This window comes from Cornus florida, unplaced genomic scaffold, assembly GCF_030987335.1.
Source record: "Cornus florida cultivar Cherokee Brave unplaced genomic scaffold, ASM3098733v1 CherokeeBrave_3.0.0_Hap2_Chr03, whole genome shotgun sequence".
NCBI lineage: Eukaryota > Viridiplantae > Streptophyta > Magnoliopsida > Cornales > Cornaceae > Cornus > Cornus florida.
Window position 1 is genome coordinate 61,503,571 of NW_026775573.1, and position 22,637 is coordinate 61,526,207.

A 22,637-nucleotide genomic window follows, 5' to 3' on the forward strand; every position below is an offset into this window, starting at 1 on the left:
TTAGTCTCTCTTTTATTCTCTCTATTGCATTATTGCTTACTTTAGTTTAAGTTGCATCTAGTTTAATTCAACCAACCAACCACTATTTTGATCACTCGACCTACTAACCCTAATTTTGATCCCTCAACCTAGTACGACACTCAATCCCTTGGGACGATCCCTACTTACCCTAGCTATATTTTTAGTGAAAGGTAGTAGTGGCAATTTATAAATGTAAAACTTGGCCACACAAGCATAAACTTTGGGTTTAAATTGACCGCTACACCAAGTTTTTGGTGCCGTTGTCGGGGATTGATTGATTGACAACGTCGTATTTGTGGAATCAATTAGGAATTAGTACTCTTTTGATTGTGTCTTTTCTTTGTTTTCAATTTTTGTTACTTATTGTGTTTGTTCTTGATTGACAAAGAGCATTGAGCTAGGAAGCAAGCAAAGGATATCCAAGCAAAGGAGCTAAGCAAGCAAGGAAAAATACTAAAAATCTAAAAATTGCTAAACTAAGCTATAAATTTAGAGTTGAAGTGCTAAAGGACCTTTGTGAGTTTTTTCTTTACTCATCCCTTAGTTAAATCGTCGGCCCGCGTGGAGGCTTGTATTTCAATTCTTAGATAAATCGTGAGCTCGCGTGGAGGCAATTTACTTTTCTTGCATATTATTGTTAAAACATGGGAGTATGAAAACATTGTATGTGGAGGAAATTTGTTGATTATTGATTTGTTGTGAAGGTGAAGTGTTTGTTGTTATTGCTTGTTGTGTTACATTGTGCATGTATGGTCGTAGATCATTGAAACCCACTCTTGTCCCTTAAATTTTCATCTTGAATCCATTGTTCGAAACCCTAGGGGAAGAGGTAGTTCTAGTCAATCCATTGCATCAATGGAAGGACACAATGAGGACCATGTGGAGGACCTCGGTCACATAGACCAACAAGGTATCCTCCACCCCAATGTGCATCATGATAACATGCAAGTTCCATTAGGTATGCCAAGGCCATATGTTCATCCACCACAATAACAATGCCAAGTTCCATTGGGAATGCCAAGGCCAATCTATGCTCCACCACCTCCCATTATTCAAGGCAACCAAGGTGCCTATGTTGCACCTCCAATTGCTAATCCTCCCCTTACTTTAAGAGATCACTATATGCCTAATGAATATAATGCACCCACATGCATTCAATTGTCACCATTTAGAGCACACCACTATGAAATCAAGTCACAAACCATTCAAATGCTTCCTAACTATCATGGACTTCCAAGTGAAGAACCTTACAAGCATTTGGATGAGTTTCTTAAAGTATGTTCCACCGTAAAATATACAGACATGCCGAAAGAGGTCTTAAAGCTTAAACTTTTTCCATTCACCCTTAAAGACAAGGCAAAATATTGGTTTAACAATCTTAGGCCTTTTTCAATAACTTCTTAGGCGGAAATGCAACAAGAGTTCTTGAAGAAGTACTATCCGGTTTCTAAGACCAATGCCATGAGAACCTCAATTCGAGAATTTTCACATAAGGATGGAGAAACATTTCATAAGGTATGGGAACGCTTTAATGAATTGCTTAGGAAGTGTCCACATCATGACATGCCCAAATGGCAATTAGTTTAATATTTCTTTAAGAGCTTATCGGACAATTACAAAGGCATGGTTGATGCTTCCATGGGTGGCTCTTACATCGATAGGCATGAGGATATAACGTGTGGCGTCTTTATGATCATCATATCAATGACAAGGAAACCGATTTTCAAATTCTCATTTTTCTAATCAACCATTATATTCCTAAGGAAATGTTAGAAGTCCCGCTTTTGAAGAGAAAGTTTTGACCGCTTTGGGCACTTTAGAGGCAAATACACAATTGCTTCATTCTCACTCTCAATCCATTGCTAAGCTAGAAAACCAAGTAGGGCAAATAGCTAGTACTTTGAATGCCAGAGAGAAGGGAAAAATGCCTTTGAATGCCCCAACAAAAGTAACTTTGTGTTGTGGAGACTCATTCCTCATCGGAAGGTCACACAATAGAGCATGTCAATGCAGTGACTACCTTGAGAAGTGGAAGGATTGTGGACAACCAAGTGGGTGTGTCCGATGAAGAGAGTGAACCGGTGCAACCATAAGTTGACACCCGTCCCGTTTCATATCATATTCCTCCTTCATTGTATATGCATGACCATATAAATGAGAATGTGTTGAAAAGTGATTTTGAAAAGAAAGATGTGCAAAATGATTTGAAAACTTCTTGTGTTGAAGAGACTTCAAAGAAAAATTCTGAAAAGGTTTTTGAACCAAAAGCTCCATTTTCGGATGCCTTAAAAGGATCCATTTCAAATGACAAGCAAAAGGCCAAAATCAATGAAATCATGGACGTGTTTAGGCAAATGAAAGTCAATATTCCACTTTTGGATGCAATCAGGCAAATTCCGGCTTATGCCAAATTCTTGAAGGGCTTGTGCACCCAAAAGAGGAAGAACAAAAGCCAAGCACCTAGAAAAGTGGTCTTAACCGAGCAAGTGAGCTCAATTTTGCAACATAACACTCTCCCCAAGTTTAAGGACCCCGGTTCACCTACCACTTCATGCATCATTGGTGATCATATCATTAATCGGGCTCTTCTTGACCTAGGAGCAAGTGTTAACCTTCTTCCATACTCGGTTTATGTCAAATTAGGCTTAGGAGACTTAAAACCAACGTCGGTAGTTTAATAACTTGCCGACCGATCAATCAAAAAGCCTAGGGGTATCATCGAGGATGTATTGATTAAAATTGATAAATTCTTCTTTCCCGTTGATTTCGTTGTCACTGACACGGAACTAGTCCCAAATCCTAAGAGCCAAATTCCTGTTATCCTTGGTCGTCCTTTCTTGGCAACCGTGAATGCCAACATCAATTGTAGGACGGGGATAATGAAGATCTCTTTTGGCCACATGAAGGTAAAGTTGAATATTTTTAATCTAACCCCCAATTCATTTGTCAAGCATGAAGAGATTAATGTTGTAGAAAAATTTCATGACCTTAAAAGTTAAGGAATTGAGCTTTTGTGTGAGACCAAGGTTTCAAAAAGTCCATCTTCAACCTTGAAACCAAAGAAAGTTGTTTCAAAATCTTGTTTTGAAAGGGCGTGGAAGCCCAAAGATTGCATTGACCAAGAACCGAAAACGTCTTTTAAGCTTAATCCAACAAGTTCCTTAAGGAACCATTTGTTGGGTGGAGTTCAAAGCACTTATCACCCCATTGAGGAGGGGATGCACTACAAAATGTTTGATTCAGGCTAAAAGAGCCCAACGTCTTGCTAGAGACGTTAAAGACTAGCACGACATTTCGTAGGGTGTCAAAACCCTATTCCTCCCTCATTTCTATCTTTAATTTCATTTCTTGCGAAGTCTAGATACTTGTTTTTGGTTCATATGCATTACTAGGAACTGTGATTAGGATTGCATGCACTTTTATGTTGTGATTGAGCATTTTGCATAAGTTCGATCGATCTCAAATGAGAGTTCAATCGATCGAACTTCGACCTGCATCCAACACTTAGAAAATTTTCAACCTGCATCCACCTACATCCAAATCACCTCTCTGTCCCATCGTTCAAACTTATTCTCAGATCGACCATAAGTCCTTAGATCTATCCAAACTTCAAGTTCGATCGATCTAGAGTTCCCACACTTAGACAAATTTCTGAACCCGAAAACCTACATATTTTTAGTCTCTGTCAGATCGATCGAACATTTTGTTCAGATTGATCTCTGTTTTTCATCTCATTGTTTTGACTTTGCTTTGACTTTTTAATTTTTAAAATTCCAAAAATATTTTTATTTTTATTTTATTTTATTTTTCAAAAATCCAAAAAGATTTTATTTTATTTTAAATTTTCAAAAATCAAAAAAATAAAAAAAAAACTTTTATTTTCAATTTTTAATTTTCAGTTTTTAATTTTTAATTTTTAATTCAAAAAAAAAAAAAAAAAATTTCAGTTCGATCGATCGAACTGGTTCGGGAAAGTTTTTAGAAATGAAACCGAGGGTTTCAAGATCGGTTTCAAAGATCGATCTAGCCCTCTTCCAAACCCTATCCCTCGTCGCTGCTGCACCCATCTTCCCCATCTCTGGTGAACATCTCCGGCGAGCTTTATCTCATCTCGGATCTCTCTCTCTCCTCTTGGATTTCGCATTTCACCCCTTCGAGTTTCCACTTCTCTCTCTCGGTTTTTAGGTGAGATCCGAATCCATCCTTTTGATTCAAGCTTCGATTTGCTATATACTTGCTTTAAATGTTAGATCCATGTTCTTTTAATGTTGAAAACCTCCATTGATGAAGCTTTGAATCACTTTGTATATATATATATATATATATGTGTGTGTGTGTGTGTGTGTGTGTATATGTGTATATATATTTTATTAGATTTTGTATTTTCGATTTGATTTTGGGAGTATAGGCTTTATTAGGTGAATATGATTGATGATTTGTTGTGTTGATGGGCCCACGACTATGTTCGTGAAGGCCCCGTGCCATCTACGTCACAGATCTGTGACTGTCCACGTTCTTCGCAGAGTTCGATCAATCGAACATATTTCTCAGATCGATCTAGTGAGATCGATCGAACTTAGTTACTTAATTTCTCAAATCGACCATGAGAGATCGATCTCACAATTTTTGTGATCGATTAAACTTCATAGATTTCATACACACATTCCATGCATCTTATCTTGTGTCCATGCTATCTTATTCATGCCTAATGCCTGTGATTTTTCACATTAGATGCATTTTACACTTATACTGCTTAGCATGTTCACATCCTATCACTTTCATGGATTTATGTCATTTATCTGTTTTGTCTATCTTACTTGACATACATGATTTTATTTTGTGCTTTAAATTCTTTATTCTGGCACTGACTTCCCTTGTAAGTTTTCAATTATTTTATAAGCCATGGCTAAGCGCAAGACTATAGCCCACAGACACTATCACCGCCGAGGCAGGCCAATTTTTGATGACGAGGCCGGTCCTTCTCATGCCCAGGACCCTATACAGGAGGAGCCGGCTGAGCCCACACAGTCTCCTCATTCTGACAGCAGATTACATTCCGATGCTGGCGCATCTCCTTCACACAGTGATGATGAGACTGAGCATATACCATCTCCACCACAGCCAGCTCAGCCAATCCGGGAGTTAAACCAGCCACTACGCAGATACTCACACCTTCCAGTGGCGTATGAGTTAGTTTTCGATACAGATTTCCTTTCCAGATCGTACTTACCCGATCAGCTTATGAGGATATACTCCGGAGGGGCTTTGCAGCCATTCTTGCCCCTGTCACATACCCGGTGTACTCGAGGCTAGTACGGATGTTCTTCCAGAACCTCCGGCCTGCCCTGCGTAACACGGCGGAGCTGATGACCTCTATTGATGGCCACCTGATTTCTATTACTGTGGACACATTATCCAGATCATTCCATTGTCCAAATGACTGCCCTCCCGAGCTACAGGAGATATTTCCCAGGCTATACAGGCCTTCATATGAAGATATGGCCGTTCTTCTCACAGGTCATTATGCCAATGGCGAGACCTTTACCGCCAGCACCTATTTGCCAGATGACTTGTGGTTCTTCGACTCAGTCTTGTTCCGTAACGTTTTCATGGCCGGCCATAAGATTCAGCGGAGAGGCGACTACTTAACAGCTTTGTACACTTTTTATACAGGGCACTGGCTGTCTATCCCTGCGCTCATCTGGAGCGTGATGATGAAGCTCTACGATGAGCACATCAGCAAGGAAAAGCCCAAAAGGGCTAAGTCTCTCCCATTTAGCCACCTCATCACCCAAATCCTGCTAGACCAGCGCTATCCTTTCCATCCTTGGGAGCACCCTGAGCGAGGATCCTGTCACTTCCTGAAGAAGGATTGGGATAAAAGCTACAATGCCATTATCAAGGGATTACAAGATGACGCAGTAGAGGTGGCAGAGGAGTTAAAGGCTAAGGAGGCAGCAACAGCAGCAGACCCGGTAGCGGATGACGCAGCAGTCGATCCGACTGCCGTACATATGGATATTGATTTGGAGCAGCCTGCCGAGGAAGTAGAACAGCACTCTCCAGCTGGGTCACCCATTCACGATGCGGAGCAGGCTCAGGATCATCATTCTTCCGATCTAGCCACACCTGAGGCTCCAGCTCAGACACCCAGTTTTGGAGAGCGTCTTCAGGCTTTAGAGGATACTGTCGTATCTATTCGCGCTGACACAATCTCTCTCCGAGAGGATGCTGTCTCCACTAGAGCTGATATTACTACCCTCCGTACGGATGTCATGACCATATTCAGAGATCTATCCAGAGACATTTACGGAGCGCGACTTGCCCGTCCTACCTCTTCTTCCTAATCTTTCTATCCCTTTCCTCCTGTTATTTTATATATCTGTGATCTCATTATGTTTTTGATACTGTTATACTATTTTTGCAGCCGTGTCTGTCGGCTCTGATACTGGATGTACTGTACTTTATTCTTTGTTTATATATGTTTCTGTATGGATGTCATATTTCCATATTCTTATTGCTATCTGTTTGACTCCATCAAGTTCATCTCAGTGACTTCAGTAAGAGAGAGTACTGCCCAAAATTTTTAGGACCACCCTTATACCTCTCTCTATTTTCAGTTGTTATCCCATTTACACTTGCATGACCACTGTGTACTGTTATTATCCCTTTTGTTATCTGATGAGTTTTATCCAAGTGCCAAATTTTAGGACCACAGTTAATCCCAAATTTTGGGGGAGGGGGGGGGGGCTATGCCACCCACTTTGGATACTTCTGTCCCAGCCATTCTTTGCCTTCATTGCACTGGTATACTCTTTCCTTTTGTTCTCTTTGCACATTGAGGACACTGTGCCATTAAAGTTTGAGGGTAATGGTGCTTTGCAGTGTTTATTTTTAAATTTAAAATTTTGAGCATAACTTGTGTATTTGAGGGATTTTCTATGATTGGTCCATATTAGTTATAATTTTGATCTTTTGAGGACTATATTGCTTAAAATTTAAAAATTGCTTGACTTGAGAGTTCAATACTCTTTGTTTGCCTTGTGGATGCCATTTAGGAGTAAAAGTTTTGAAAATTTGATATCTTGCTTCCACTTGTGGTCCACATCATCCTGATTTTGTGATTGTTTTAAGATTCACTCTAGTCTTCTATACTATCACAGGCGCACACTAACATTCATTTGCGTGGTACATGCTTTGTTGATTATTGAATTGGATATATCCCAATTGAGCTAGTAGTGCATTGAAAGCTTTCATTCTTGATAAAGGTGGATAACAACCCCTTTTCACCAAGTAGCTGGGATTCTAGCCTCATCAAGCACTAAATTTCTCGCGCCGAAAGATGGAGAGCCCAAACTCTAGGTTAATAATTGAAATGAAAAAAAAAAAAAAAGTTGCAAAAGCAATAAAAAAGTGAGGACTTCTCCCAAAAGGTGAGAAGTGGGAAATGATTAGATGGATGTTGTCTTGATTTGTAACCTAGTTGATTTGAGTTTGTAAGTCCGTAGGGGTGTTTGAACACCTAATGCCCTAAAGCCGTCTGGTTTGGGAGTCATTGACCTAACGCTCGACCTCATGAATTGCTAGAAAGCTTAATAGATTAACACATTGCACCATGCTTCCATCTTTGATCCTAAAAAAAAAAAAAAAAAAAAAAAAAAGGTCCACTTTTTGTCTTGATGATCGGTACTAGATTTGTGTGCTAGTTTGAGGGTAAAGATGTGATTAATTCCTTAGTTGGCTGAGATAGCAACACACTTGATGCCAATCCACTCAAAATGAATTCAAGAGTTGTTTTGATTTTCATGATCATTTTCTTGATGTGTGGAGGACCATACTTGCTTGCTTGATGTTGAGATTTTGGGAGATTGCTTAGAAATGTTTGAAACATTACATACTTAAGGTAGTTTTCTCCCAATCCTTGTTTGCAATATTGATGCCTCTTTTGAAATAATGAGCTTAATGTTTGTGGGTATCATTTCTGGAAACCCTCACGCGACTTCACTCATCCACTAGGGGTAACCTAGGGGTTTAAAAGGCTTGTTGCATATGCTAAGTGCAATCGTGTTCCCTATGAAAATGGCGTTATCCATTTATTGCTTTCTAGTTCATAGTTGTATAGTTGTTCATTTCATTCCTTTACTTTCTAGTTCATTGCTAGGGACTAGCAATATTTAAGTTTGGAGGTGTGATGAACGCTGAAAAGTGCGTATTTAAATCCCTTAAGCTTAGGTATTCTAGAACTTATATCTATTTTATTTTACCATTTTGTATTGATTTCATGTTATTTCCATTTTCCGGTACTTATCCCCAAAACAAGCTAACTCGGCCAAATAAGAGCATAATTGAAGCAATTCTGGGATGAATCAAAAAAAGGAGCAAAGTAGAGCAAAAGGAAGCAAATGGTGGAATTTCAGCAACTTCGATCGATCTCAAGAAAAGTTCGATCGATCCAACTTTCATCGATATCAGCACTTCAAGATAGATATGAGCCATGTTTGTCCTTGTTCAAAGATCTCTAAAGTTTGATCGGTCCAACTTCCTTCTCCGATCGATCGAACATTCTTGTCCTTATCCAAATGATTGATCTTATCCAGTTGTACCACCCTACCAACCATTTTTGTCATTTCCCCAAAAATATCTTCAAAATATCTCAGATTTGTTTTTATCCAAAAAGGCGCCACCATTAAGGATCGATCCAACTTCAGTTCGATAGATCTCAGCCATGTTCGATCGATCCAAGTCCAAGGTTTGATCAATCGAACTTCCTTCAGTAAGAAAAAGTTAAATTTCCAGCTCACAAAAAGTTGTCCTTTATCCAATCATTGGAGAATATTTGTTGTACGACCCCAACTCATTTTGGGTGTCATTTGACCTACCTATATAAGGATAAGGATTACTTTTTGTAGAGAGAAAGAATATCATATTGTATCACATCATATCATTTCATATTTTAGAGAACTCTTGGGGAGGAAGCAAAGAAGAGGAGGAGGCTAGAGACACCATTGGAGGCTCTTCATCAACCAAGGAGCAGATTTCTTCCATGGAGTTTGCCCTTGAGGGTTGGAGAATATCATCCATGAGTGGCTAGACATCCTCTTGGGGCTAAAGTTAGCCCTAAGCATGCTTTCTACTTCTTGATTTATGTATTTTTGAGGGGATTTGTATTGTAATTCATGTCTTGATGCTTTTATATATATATATATATATATATATATATATATCTTGTTCATTCAATAATTTATGTGGTTTAATGCTTCCAATTGATCATTTCATTCTATCCATATGTCTATGTATGCTAGAATAGATGTTCATGTGTTTGTCTCTATTTCTTGTATTGTTGATGCATGTCTATGTGTGTTGATGTGATAGATCTAGAGATTGTCAAGACATAGTGCTTAATGTCATGTTCTTATGGTTTATTTGATGATTCATACTCATTGCTTGATGGATTGTGCCTCTTCCTTAGTTTAATTAGTTTAATTTCATGCCATTAGCTTAATTGTAGTGTAGTTGTTAAATGGAAGGACAATCCATGCTTGTTGTTGATGTTCCATACTTATGAAAAGCAAGTAACATGTATCTCTAACCTTGTGATGTGTTTGGATTGTAAGCTTAAAGAAAGGATTAATGGCTTAATTTGATATGTTGTGCTATCCACCATATTGTTTAGACAATATATGCTTAATTTATCATCCATGCTTATTCAAGAAACCACACACATACACTCTACATTGCAATACATGTTCTTCCCCTCATTAATCATTCATTAAAAGTGTAGAAAAACTATGCTTAGTGGTGATCTCTAAACCCCAAGATCTCTTTTTTTTATTATTCTCTCTATTGCATTATTGCTTACTTTAGTTTAAGCTGCATCTAGTTTAGTTCAACCAACCAACCACTATTTTGATCACTCGACCTACTAACAATAATTTTGATCCCTCAACTTAGTACGACACTCAATCCCTTGGGATGATCCCTACTCAGCCTAGCTATATTTTTAGTGAAAGGTAGTAGTGGCAATTTATAAATGTAAAACTTGGCCACACAACCATAAACTTTAGGTTTAAATTGACCGCTGCACCAGTTTGTATTCTTTCCAAATTGTCCAGCACCACCCATAAAACATGAATTTCTTATGGCAACTTTCATTTAAAGAATTTAAGTTCCAGTACCTTAATCTTCTTTTACAATGCTTTAATTACGCTATTTCAATTCAAAATATTTTCAATTCAATGGCAATCGATTAAATTCTTGCCACTGCATTTTGGTTTCATTCCTTTACTTTCCATACAATTTCCATTCTGCCAGTTTTAATTATGTTATTTTAATTCAAAATGTTTTCAATTTAATGGCAATTGATTAAATTCTTGTCATTGCATTTTGTTGGCAATTGATTAAATCCTTGCCATTGCATTTTGTTTTACTGCAATTCTTTTCGCGCAATTTCCATTCTGTCAATTTTAGTTATGCACATTTCAATTCAAAATGTTTTCAATTCAATGGTAATCGATTGAATTTTTGTCATTCTTTTTACTGGCAATTGATTAAATTCTTGCCACTGCATTTCTATTTAGCCATTTACTTGTCATTCATTTTCATTTAGCCTTCTTTCTTTAAAGTCAATTTCCATTCAGTCTATTCATTCAAATTTCTTTAGTGTTTGCATTTTTTATTTCTTTTAACACATTGATAAAAAGTCCTTGCAAACAAGACAGAAAAAGAACATTGCTAGGACTTCTTACTATTCTCTCTCCCACACATTCGCTTGAAAGTCAGCCATGGAAAAAGGGATAGGCTGGTTTTCATTCATAATTTTGGGTATTTTATACAAATACTTTGGCACGCTCGCAAGAGTCCATCGACCAGCGTAAAAACAAAAACCGCACGAACATGTTTTGGCACGCCCGATGGGACCACTAGTGGGTGATGGAAGAAGTAAAAAATGCCACGGCTTACAAAAAATTCTAAGGCCATGAAGAAGATCTGGAGGAAGGACATCAGCCAGTTCAGGCTGAGAGCTCTGTATTGAGCCCTATGGATGAGTTAGCTATAATTCAAGTGCAGGTGAGCTCCCTGGTAGACGCAATGGGAAGGATGAGTGCACGTCACAATGACATGCATGAAACTATGTCCCAACTTTCAGCTGTCATTTTGAACAAACAGAATTAGGCTAGCAGCTCTAACAATCAGGAATTGGCTCTTCAGTCGAATCTGTCACAATCTACTCGGCTAGAGAGGGCCGTTGAATCATCACAGCCATGGCCACTAGTAATGATACTCCAACCAGTTACAACATCAAGTCAGCCGGTGAATACTCCAATAACCTAGGTAGAGAACCATCCACAACCTACTGTGTCAGGTTTTAATCAGCCACCAGTAACAGCTCCGCGGCTACAGGTAATTCCACCAGACCCTCCTTGGGTACCTTTGAACTTGGGGGGTAATTAGATTAGGTGGAGACCCCCAAACCCACTATATAATCATGTGCAACCACAGGTTAGGCTCGAGGGGCAGCCAATGGCTAATCGGCCACAAGGCTGGCCGAATTATTATTAGCCGCCAATGGTATATCAGTCTGGACTCAGGGGGCAGCCGATGAAAAATCAGCCAGAAGATTGGCCGATTTATAATCAGCCGCCAGTGGTAAATCAATCATAGCAAGGTTGGTCGATTTACAATCAGCCACCAGTAGAAAGTCAGTCGCCAGTGGTATATTAGTCTAAACCTTTGGGACTCGGGGGGCAAACGATGGCTAATCATCCAGAAGGCTGGCCGAATGACAATTAGCTACCAACGGAAAATCAGCCGCAAATGGTACATCATCCAAAATCTTTTAACCCGGGGGGCAATCAGGTAGGGTGGCGAGCTCCAAATCCATTTTATGCTCGGGAATTACGACAGCCAGGACTCGGGGGGTAGCCGATGGCTAATCAGCCACAAGGCTGGCCGAATTATAATCAACCACTAGCAAAAAATTAGCCTCCAATGGTATATCAGCCAAAACCTTTAGTACTCGGGGTGCAGTCGATGGCCAATCAGTCACAAATGCTAAATAAGCCACTAGTGGTAAATCAGGATCGACCAGTTGTTGATCATCCTAATCAGCCAACGGCGGTCAATAATGTTCAGGTGGCTAATATTATTAAGCAAGAATATGGTAATGGCCTTAGGAGAATAGGCCGACCAATGTACAAAAAGCCAAAATCAGCCACATCCGGCACTCGAACATCTACCGTATCGGCCAAAAAGGGAGCGGATGATGAAGTCATGGGGGTCGACAATGATCTTTTCATAACAGGTAGTAATGTGATCGTCCAGGCTCCCAAAGGGAAGATTGATGAAGGGAATCAGCCTAAGGTTGCCGAGAGGACACCATCAGCCATTCCAAATGTCAAGGCTTTCATACAACACAGTTGCTGCTCTGAATGGAAAAGATCAAATCAGCCAGATTACCAGAATGCTTGGCCGAGAGTGGTATCTAATCCTCAGCCAGAACCATCATTGGCCGAGAGAATTCTTTTAGCTCTTCGACCTCAACTGAATTACAAGAAAAGAAAGCAGGGATAGAAATTAAAAAAAGGTTAAGTTGAAGAGAAATCTGTGGAATAAAATAAATTGGCCATTTAATGGAAAATTTTACATGGCTGATGCAGTGCTACATGAAGAGAATCTTATTTTGTTCAAAAGAACAAATAAAATGGGGCAACCAGTATCGGCCACAATGAAAAGAAGTCTGGCTAATGGGTTAATCAGAAAGGTATTTTGGCCAATGATAATACTTCTTCGGCTGGTTGTTCAAGTGCCAAATAAAGAATTAAGGATGAGTCAGGCCATAATGGCCTCTGACATTCTGAAAGCTTACCTGGCAGATAAAAAATCAGCCATAAAAGAAATACTATTCTTGGTATTTTTGGCTGATATAGCTAAAATCATTGAAGAAGATGACTATGCAAAAACTTGGTATGGCGTACTTTCAGAAGCTCCATAGGAGTTTAAAAATTCAAGAGGATCAACCATCAGAAAAGCTCTATACTGGTAATATGTTGTTCTTCCAATAGAAAAGCCGATTAGATTGGCCCAAATGACATTACATAACGACCTGATCCCCGCCGATCATGATCATGCCTTACTAGTAGAGCTGAAAAACTTCAATGGTGAGGTCTATCATGGGTTTATAAATAGCCAATATTTTGAAGGGTATCAGCCATCTTTGTAAGAATAATAAAAGAACCAGGATCGGCCATTCCTGGCTGACACAAAATAAAGACCAACTTAGAGGTGGTCCGGAAGAAATAAAGTCTAGAAGCTCGCTGGCTACCAGTTTCTTCCATGTTATAAAAATTCCAAAAAATCTTATCGACCTGAGTGGCCGATATGACATTTAAAATTTGGGGGGCATTTGTTGGCACCAAAACTTGGCAGCCATCTTAGCGATGACGTGGACCAATGACAAGGTGACAAATATTTTCAACATGGCACCATGAGGATTGGCCATATGAAAATTATTGGAGAAAAATGAGGTGACCCGTGGAATTATATTTGATATATTGTTTGGCTGCCAAGCCAAATGGAAGGTTGCTAAATTTTAGAAATAAATAGTTAACTACTTTATAGCATATATTTACTGACTTAGAAGGAAATATTGGAATTTGGTAGTGGGTCAATAACTAAAGCCATACAAACAAGGAAGGAAAGTTGAGTTATTATATGGAAGCTCCAATTTTAACTTAGTTTGAGGCAAATAAGGAATATAGGTTTTGACTGATTCAAAGGGAAGGCCATGATGGAGATAAATCCGTATATTATAGCTGGAGAGGGGAAGTTCATTTGAAGAAAGAGACCTAGTTAACATCAAACCCAATTTGAATTACAAAGGAGAGAAAATCAAGGAAGGAGATATTTTAGCAAGAAATTAGGAAAATAAGTTGGGAGAAAACTCTATAAATAGGAAAGTTTGTATTCTTTCCAAATTGTCCAGCACCACCCACAAAATATGAATTTCTTATTTAATTGACTCTACGTCATTTTATCATTTATCTTTATGGCAATTTTCATTCAAAGAATTTAAGTTCTAGTAACTTACTCTTCTTTTGCAATGATTTAATTACGCTATTTCAATTCAAAATGTTTTCAATTCAATGGCAATCGATTAAATTCTTGCCACTACATTTTGCGTTCATTCCTTTACTTTCCATGTAATTTCCATTCTTCCAGTTTTAATTATGCCATTTTAATTCAAAATGTTTTCAATTCAATGGCAATTGATTAAATTCTTGTCATTGCATTTTGTTGACAATTGATTAAATTCTTGCCATTGCATTTTGTTTTACTGCAATTCTTTCCGCGCGATTTCCATTCTGCCAGTTTTAATTATGCACATTTTAATTCAAAATGTTTTCAATTCAATGGCAATCGATTGAATTCTTGTCATTCTTTTTACTGGCAATTGATCAAATTCTTGCCACTGCATTTCAATTTAGCCATTTACTTTTCAGTCAATTTTCATTCAGCCGTCTTTCTTTAAAGTCAATTTAAATTCAACCCTTTTCATTCAAATTTTCTTCAGTCATTGCATTTTTATTTCTTTTAGCACCTAGATAAAAAGTCCTTGCATCAAGGCATAAAAGAACCTTGTTTGGAGTTCTTACTAGTCTCTATCCCACACATTCACCTGAAAGTCAGCCATGAAAAAAGGGACAGGCAGGTGTTCATTTCAATATTTTGGGTGTTTTGTACAAATACTCTGGCATGCTCGTAAGAGTCCATCGACTAGCGTAAAAACCGTGCGAACACATTCAGAATTTCTATTGTCCCTTTGAACCTAGATCTTGGAATCTCCAGCCAGCTAGTGTGACGACCATGGTTTTAAGACCCGGTGCGTCTTGTAATGACCCGAAGGTTGATCCAAAAACAGATCTCTAGGGATATACATAGTCCCTAAGACACCTAAGGGACCTTCTATGAGGCCACAGAACTCAACGAGATTGAAAACAGAAGCAAGGGTTGAAAATAAACCAAGTATGGCACAGAGGGCAAAATGGCCCTTTCACCCAGAAAACAAGACTCTACAGATGTACATCATCCTTAAGGCACAAACGTGACCCCCTATGAAATCACGGAACTCAAAAAAACAAGATGTAGAAAATTAGGGTTGAAAACGGCAATGTTTAACCCCAGGGGCAAAATGGTTATTTCTAAAAAGATGTAAGCAATATCGAGCACACCATTGGATAGACAACGAAATATTAATAAAGTTAGAATCAAGAATCGCCTGATTCGGAGTCCAAACGAAGGAGATATGACCATTTGAAAATGGAGCGTCAAGGCTGCCCAGATGGGGGGCACCATGGGCGCCCATGGCGCACGCCGCGCGTGCGCTACAGCCTCCTGACATTGCCAATGACTTGTACTAATTTTTAGGATTAAAATGCTACTTTGAGGGCTTAAACAACATTTTTTGGAAAAAAAGTTATAAAGTAACCCCCCTCCAAAATCATGTTTTCTACATGACTATGTCAAGAGAAGTTTTTATTTTTTAAGTGAAATACCCAAAATGCCCCTTAGATCATAATTTTCTTTGAAAAAGTGCGCGCACCAGAAAATCATATTTGACGCGGGTTTTTGAAACCGAGACGACATTTTTTGGAAAAATGTTGTGAAGAAACCCCCTATAAAATCACATTTTCTAAGTAACCATAAGGCCGAAGCTTATTTTTCAAAAAAAAAATCCCCAAAATGCCCTTCAACCAGATTTTGCATAAAACTTAAAAATGCAAGTTCCTCTAAGTGTTCATTTCATGCCAAATGGTGTTGTGTGCAAAAACGATTATGCATGCAAACGTAAAATACCATTTTAAGCGTGCTGCAATGGCCTACGGCCTTTAAATAAACCCAATGTAAAATATCATACCCCAAACCTCAATTTTCATCATTTTTGTAATTTAACATGAAATCAAAAGTACTTCAAAGTAAACTTAAAGGTTCTTGGCCCTTGGCCTTATTACATACATGTCAAATACATCCCAAAAGGTGTATTTATATGTTCATTACATATTTAGAACAAAATATACAAGTTTTGGCATATAAAACCAAAATAAGGTAAAAACATGTTACAAGTGCATGAAATCAAATATTCCAAAATACTCCATTCTATGTTGTGCATCCCAAAATAGTGTTTCCTTACCTGAAAAATATTCCAAACAACTAGGTGAGTAAACAAGATACTCGTAGGAAATGAACATGCGCATAACTTAAAGTTTTAATCATTTTGCAAGTTAATATAATCGATCCATATGGTTCATGCCACCTAACGTCTAGATCCAAAGTGGAACTAAGGGATCATCCTAAGCTACTTTAGAACATCTTCTACACAAGCCACAAGGTTAACGTAATTAAACCATATTGGGATATCAAATGCAACACAACAAGTTATAATTTCTCAATATTATCAACTTGGAAACGAAAATGTGAAAAAAACTAAAATGGTTTATGCCACCTAACGTTTATATCCCAAATGAGTCTATAGGATTATTCCCAACTACATTAGAACAAGTTAACATAAATCACAATATTTATGCAAAAAGTAACATTGGAACATCAAACAAAATGCAATAAGATATAAATTCCCAAGGCTACCAACTTGAAATTTAAAATGCGAAAACAACTAACGTGGATATACTTAACAAAATTGGAATGTCCAAAATATCGCAACAAGGTATAAATTCTCAAAATATCAACTTGAAATTTAAATTGTGAAAACAACTAAGGTGGATATACTTAACAAAATTGGAATGTCCGAAATATCACAAGGTATAAATTAGTTATCAACTTGAAATTTAAAATGCGAAATCAACAAAGGTGGATATACTTGGACATCACGCTGAAATAGACACGGACACAATGGATCACTTTTGGGTTACTAGCCCGTTGGTACCCTCCCCTAAGTGCGCACTATAAAGTATGGAGAACTCGTATCTCCCGTACTAGAACTTTACTCTAGCCATAGTCAAGACAACGACATCCAAAGTTTCCAAAATCATCAAATTGTGTAACAAAGTATATATATATATATATATATATATATATATATATCAATATGTATATACAAGCAATAAGACACATATCATGCACAACAAAATTTTTGGAAACACACATTACATGCTCTAAGTCCTCAAACTATAATGGCATGTAATATGTCAAATTCATAAAGTGTATCAACATAAACTACATCTATGACATCAATACATAAAGTCCATTTATGTAATTATAAAACAAGTTCTAGTTTCATGATTTAATTATTAAAACAATTTCAAATATATAATTAAATCATCAGATCAACAAAATAGAAGTTCACTAATCAAATTAATGAAAAATACAGGATTTCAAAACATATCCAATTGAAGTAAGCTTAATATATGTTGAAGATCAAGTCAAGACCTTAATTAATATCAAGTTTAAAGTCAATTCCACGCAAGACACAACTAGAGACAAGTCTAGAATCTAATTAAAATCACATAGTTAAATCTCTAGATTACAAAACATCTTTAATTGATTTTTAGGTCATGAATGTCTTCCAAATAAATGATTAAATCACTAGAACAATTAAATAGAATTTAATTGAATAAAATAATTAAATTCCCTAGATTTTAAAACTCATTCAAATTATTCCAAATTTATATATGTCAAAGATCAAAGTAAAGCCTAATTTAGTATCATGTAATAGCCTAATTAAATCAATGGAATAATTACATAGAAATTAATTAAATAAAAATAATTAATTTCTCTAGATTGCAAACCTACTCCAAATGACTTCAATTAATTATATGTCAAAGATCATATCATGGTCATTACAATTATCAAGTTAAAAACATAATCAAATATGTAGAACAATTAAATAGAATTTAATTAAAATAAAATAATTAAATCTCTAGATTTTAAAACAACTCCAAATGATTCCAAATAACTATATGTTAAAGATCATATCATGGTCATTACATATATCAAGTCAAAACTTAATTTAAATCAAAGGAACATATTAATAAAAATTAATTAAATTAATTTCTCTAGGTTTCAAAATAACTCTAAATGACTTCAAATTAACACAAGTTATAGATCAAGTCATGGTCTTTCCAAATATTATATCTTAGTTTAATTTCATGCAAGGTACTACTACCAACAAACTTTATAATTAAGTTAAAGACATGAATACAATTATATTAAGCTACAAAAGCATTTAAAACACTAAGATTATAAACATATAACACCTCTTACCTCACTAAAGAAGTGTCTCTCTAGAATCCAAAGAAAATAAGGGTTTTTCAAGAAATCCTTCAAGGGTTTTGTAGAGGAGGGTGAGAGGAAGCTTTTGTTTCCTAAGGGTTTAGCTCTAAGGTGAGTGGAAGGGGACCAAAATGGTGGTGGTAGGTCTAGGTCAAAGCTTGCTTCAATGGATGCAAGCTTAGGGTTTAGAGAGAAAAAGATAAGAAGATGAGAAGAAAATGTGTGAGTGGAGAATCTAGTATTCCTCTACTCATTACGTGCACTAGCACCATCACTTACACACACATCTTTAGATAATTGCACAAAACCCCTTTTTACATAAATAAACACAAAAAAAAATCCAAAATAATTCTAAAATAATTGCAAAATGGTCCCTCTTCCAAATGTCTTGCAAATTAAATTGTAAAGTGGTCCCTAAGACAAAAGGTAATTACAAAATTTAATTACACAAAAATCCTAAAAACAAAGAATGTTTCCTAAGAAACGATGCATCCATGCCCTTTACGAAAAAGTAAACAAGTAGTATGTTTTTTTCTAAAAAGTAAAACTACGCATTTCATAGAAATCAAATGTTAAGGATGTATGCAAAGTCGAGATCAAATCCTAGCGCAAAAAGTAAGGTTACGCGAAAGAAATGATAAACGGGAAAAAGACGAAAAAAAAAAAAGTGCGAAGATAATGCGGCCCTCGCAAGGACGCTGTCAATCCAAAAAAAATAGTCTTGGAAACTATTCCCGAGTACTCGAGACAACTCAAAGGGACAAAAACCTAAACTCAGAAAAGAAAAACCAACGGAAAAAGAAAATCCGTAAAAATGGGAAAAGAAAGAAAGAAAGGAAAATGACCGGGTCATTACAGCTAGATTGAGTTTACATTAAGATGACTCGTTAGCTTTCGGCTTTAACCCTATTCCCCTTGATGATCTGTACACTTGCTCTCTAGTACAACCCTTAATTTTATATGTGACCACAAGGTTGTATTAAAAAATATTACACTATGAAGAGATTTTCCTAGTTGAGAGCAACAATATACTTCGTGCCCTAAAATTACTTATAGCAATATGATTTTCTTTAGTGGCAGAGGTGTAAACTTAGTTTGAAATGTCATCTTCTTTAAGTTTATTTTCTTTTCTAATTGATTTATTCAAAATTTCTATCTTTGATTTATATTAAGGACATACAACTACACCTTTAATATTGAAAACATATCTGCTCTTTTACATTTTATACATATAATTTATTAAATTATACAAAATGACCCCCTAAATTATGTTTTTTTTTTTTTTTTTTTGAAAAAAAAATGGCTCTAAATTTTTTTTTTCTTTCTCTTCTTGGACCTTTTTTTTTTTTTTTTTTTTTTTTTTTTTTGTCTTCAAAGGAACTTGTATTTTCTTTCTTCAATCAAATTATAATTTTTTTCTTTCAAAGTTTTTCCTAATTTTTGTTTTATTTAAAAATTTAATTTTATGATATTATAATATGCCCCGAGTGGGGTCAACACCAACTCATACCCAACCCCACCCATACCACCTTCATTTGGAATCCTCGGACATAAGAGGATATATAATTTTCCTTTGGAGTCTGATCTAAACTATGTACTACACAATAAAACTAGGAAATGAAATTGACAATGCTAAACTAAGGTAACTAAAATGAAACATGATAATAGTATGATTTACGATTTCAAAAGAATATTGCAATTTCTAATAGGATTAAGATTTTCATTTGTTCGTTGTTTCACTGGAATCATCAATTGTAAAAGAGCAACACATTCAACTGGTGTTTCTTATTCATACAGCTTCGCGGAATAACTTTTGAAATTCAATCAATTTTTTTAAACTATATTGAAGTTTTAGTACTCTACAATATTTCAAAATTAAATAAATACATATATTTCCACACATCATTATATGAATATATAGTGAAAAAAGAAGAAGGAATTGATGGAAACTATTTAACTAAATACGATCTTACTTTAAAAGTACGAGAATATCAAACTTTGTTGAGCCTCTTCCAAAATGCAATATAAAAGTATAAGGTAGAGGATACTTAAATGCTTGAAATCATGCCGTAAGATTCAACGGTTGTTGGAAAACACAAAATATGTTCACACTAAATGAGATTACTATTGAGAAAATATGACCACGTAATGCATGATCTATTTCATACTTACTTTTCATGTTTAATTAGTCCACACTCATATGCACAAGCGTAGCATAAGTTAGACATTTGCTTATCTAGTGAAAATATGTAGAAATTCGGAATAAAATAATTTTTCTTTAGATTTGCCCAAATGTATTTCTATGAAATGATAGGTATTAGGTTTCTTTAGATAAGATGGATTAATTGGAAGGTTTTTTTTGATTTATCTTGTTTTTCAAATTATCCAAAAAAAAAAAAACTTGTTTTCTATGTGTGAAGTATGTAAATGAAATAGCAGACATCAATTCCCTTAACTTACAACTACTGGAATTCATGGACTAGTATAATTTAAATTTATTTTCTGTGTAATTTATGTTAACATAATAGCAGACATCAATTCCCTACATAAAATTCTTGATATTATTTAAACAGACATAATCCTTAGTTCATATTAAGAGTGCACAAAGAACCGGCGTAACCGTTAGGAATCGGATTTGAAACCGGTGCTTTGGTTTCGGCTCCAAATATTTAGAATTATTAAGTTCCTCTGGAATTGGAACCGGAATCGTTAGAAACCGAAACCAAATCGTTAGAAACCGAAACCGAACTAATAATTATAGATATTATTTTTTAATTATATAATTACTAAAATATATGCTTATATTTACTGAATATATATATATATATATATATATATATATATATATGTGGCTATTGATGCTTGTTGTGGCCCAAGTGTTGTCTTAGTCAAGGTATTGCTAAATAATAAAAATAATAAAAATGGGAACCAGAGCCAAACCGGAATCGAAACTGTGGAACCGATTCGGTTCAGTTCGATTCAGTTCGATTCAGTTCCGATTCCATATCCCAATGGTTCCGATTATAATTTCTAGGAATCATTAAGAATAGTTCCGGTTGTAAGTTCACATAGACAACAATTCACTTTACACAATTACTTATGGTAAGAAATAGAAAATGGTTTTTTTTTAAATGAACTAAATATGTCCCAGTTTTTCCAACCAAATGAGGGACCAACCAAATGATGGACCAGGATCACCTCGAGTCCAACAGTATCTCATTTCTTCCTTTTTTTTGTTAATGAACAGTAGTTACTAACGTAGGTTAAAATATTTATTTATTTTATACACAATTTCCATATATTAATGCTATTTCTTCTTCCTTCCCTTATTTTCAACATAAGCCTCATCTCTTCCATTTTCTTCCAAAATATTGATTTTGATTTCTTTCCAAAATCCCGCCATTTCAGCAACTTGGATTTTGATTTCTTTCCAAAATATTATTTCTTGTGAGTTTTTTGTAATTTAAGTCTATATAAATTGCACGTACCATCCCAACATAATCTTACTTAACATCCCAAGTAATACGCACGTAACATCCCAACAGTTTGTAATTTAAATCAGTATAAATTATACGTAACATCCTAACATAATCTTACTTAACATCCCAAACACTACATATGTTAACATCAAGCACTACATATGTTAACATAACTAGATTATATTATATACTACCATAATTACATTATAGACGTTGTAACAGTGATTTACTGGCCGTTTAATATTAACCTATTTATACCTATTTGTATCATTATCATAACACCAATTCTATATACATTAATTCAATATATTCTTCATATTATATCTCTATCTCTCTGTCTTTCTATCTCTAGTAATCAACACGGTATCAGGGCCACCGTCGGAGATGTCGGCATAAGCCTCATCTCCGACGGTGATCCAAAGTCCTCAATTAAACTAACCTCTGCTTCTGCTCATCAGTCACTTCTACCGGAGTTCATCACTGCCAAATGCTACTCCATCATTTCATCCAACCCAGTCATGGCAGCCATCACCGTGTCCAGCTCCCTGCTCGCCCTTACCCGAGCTCTCTGCCATCGTCACCGCCGTCCGCCAGCTTAACCTCACCGGGTCAATCAAACTCCTAACTCGCCTCACCCATCTCCGCCTCTCAGCCACTGCTCTCTGCATCGACAACACCACCAACGTATTCTACCTCATCCTCAGCCGATACCCAACACACCAACCACCCTGCTCACAGATCCAAGATCTCCCTCAACCTTCTCCGAATCTCTGCCCCGCCATATTAAATATATATATATATATATATATATATATATATATATCACCACCGGAGCTCAATCTGAACAACCGCTCG

The 22,637-nt window shown here is 36.3% G+C and overlaps 1 long non-coding RNA gene and 1 pseudogene across 1 annotated transcript; both read right to left on the bottom strand.

Moving 5' to 3' along the window:
* Positions 1-1,487: 1,487 nt before the first annotated feature.
* On the bottom strand, positions 1,488-1,586 carry LOC132301877 (small nucleolar RNA R71; annotated as a pseudogene).
* A 14,407-nt stretch (positions 1,587-15,993) lies between these two features.
* Positions 15,994-18,536, bottom strand: LOC132298810 (uncharacterized). The gene is made up of 2 exons (XR_009479963.1): positions 18,295-18,536; positions 15,994-16,207 (listed from the first exon to the last, which is right to left on the bottom strand). It is a non-coding gene; the product is annotated as an uncharacterized LOC132298810 (long non-coding RNA).
* Positions 18,537-22,637: the final 4,101 nt, after the last annotated feature.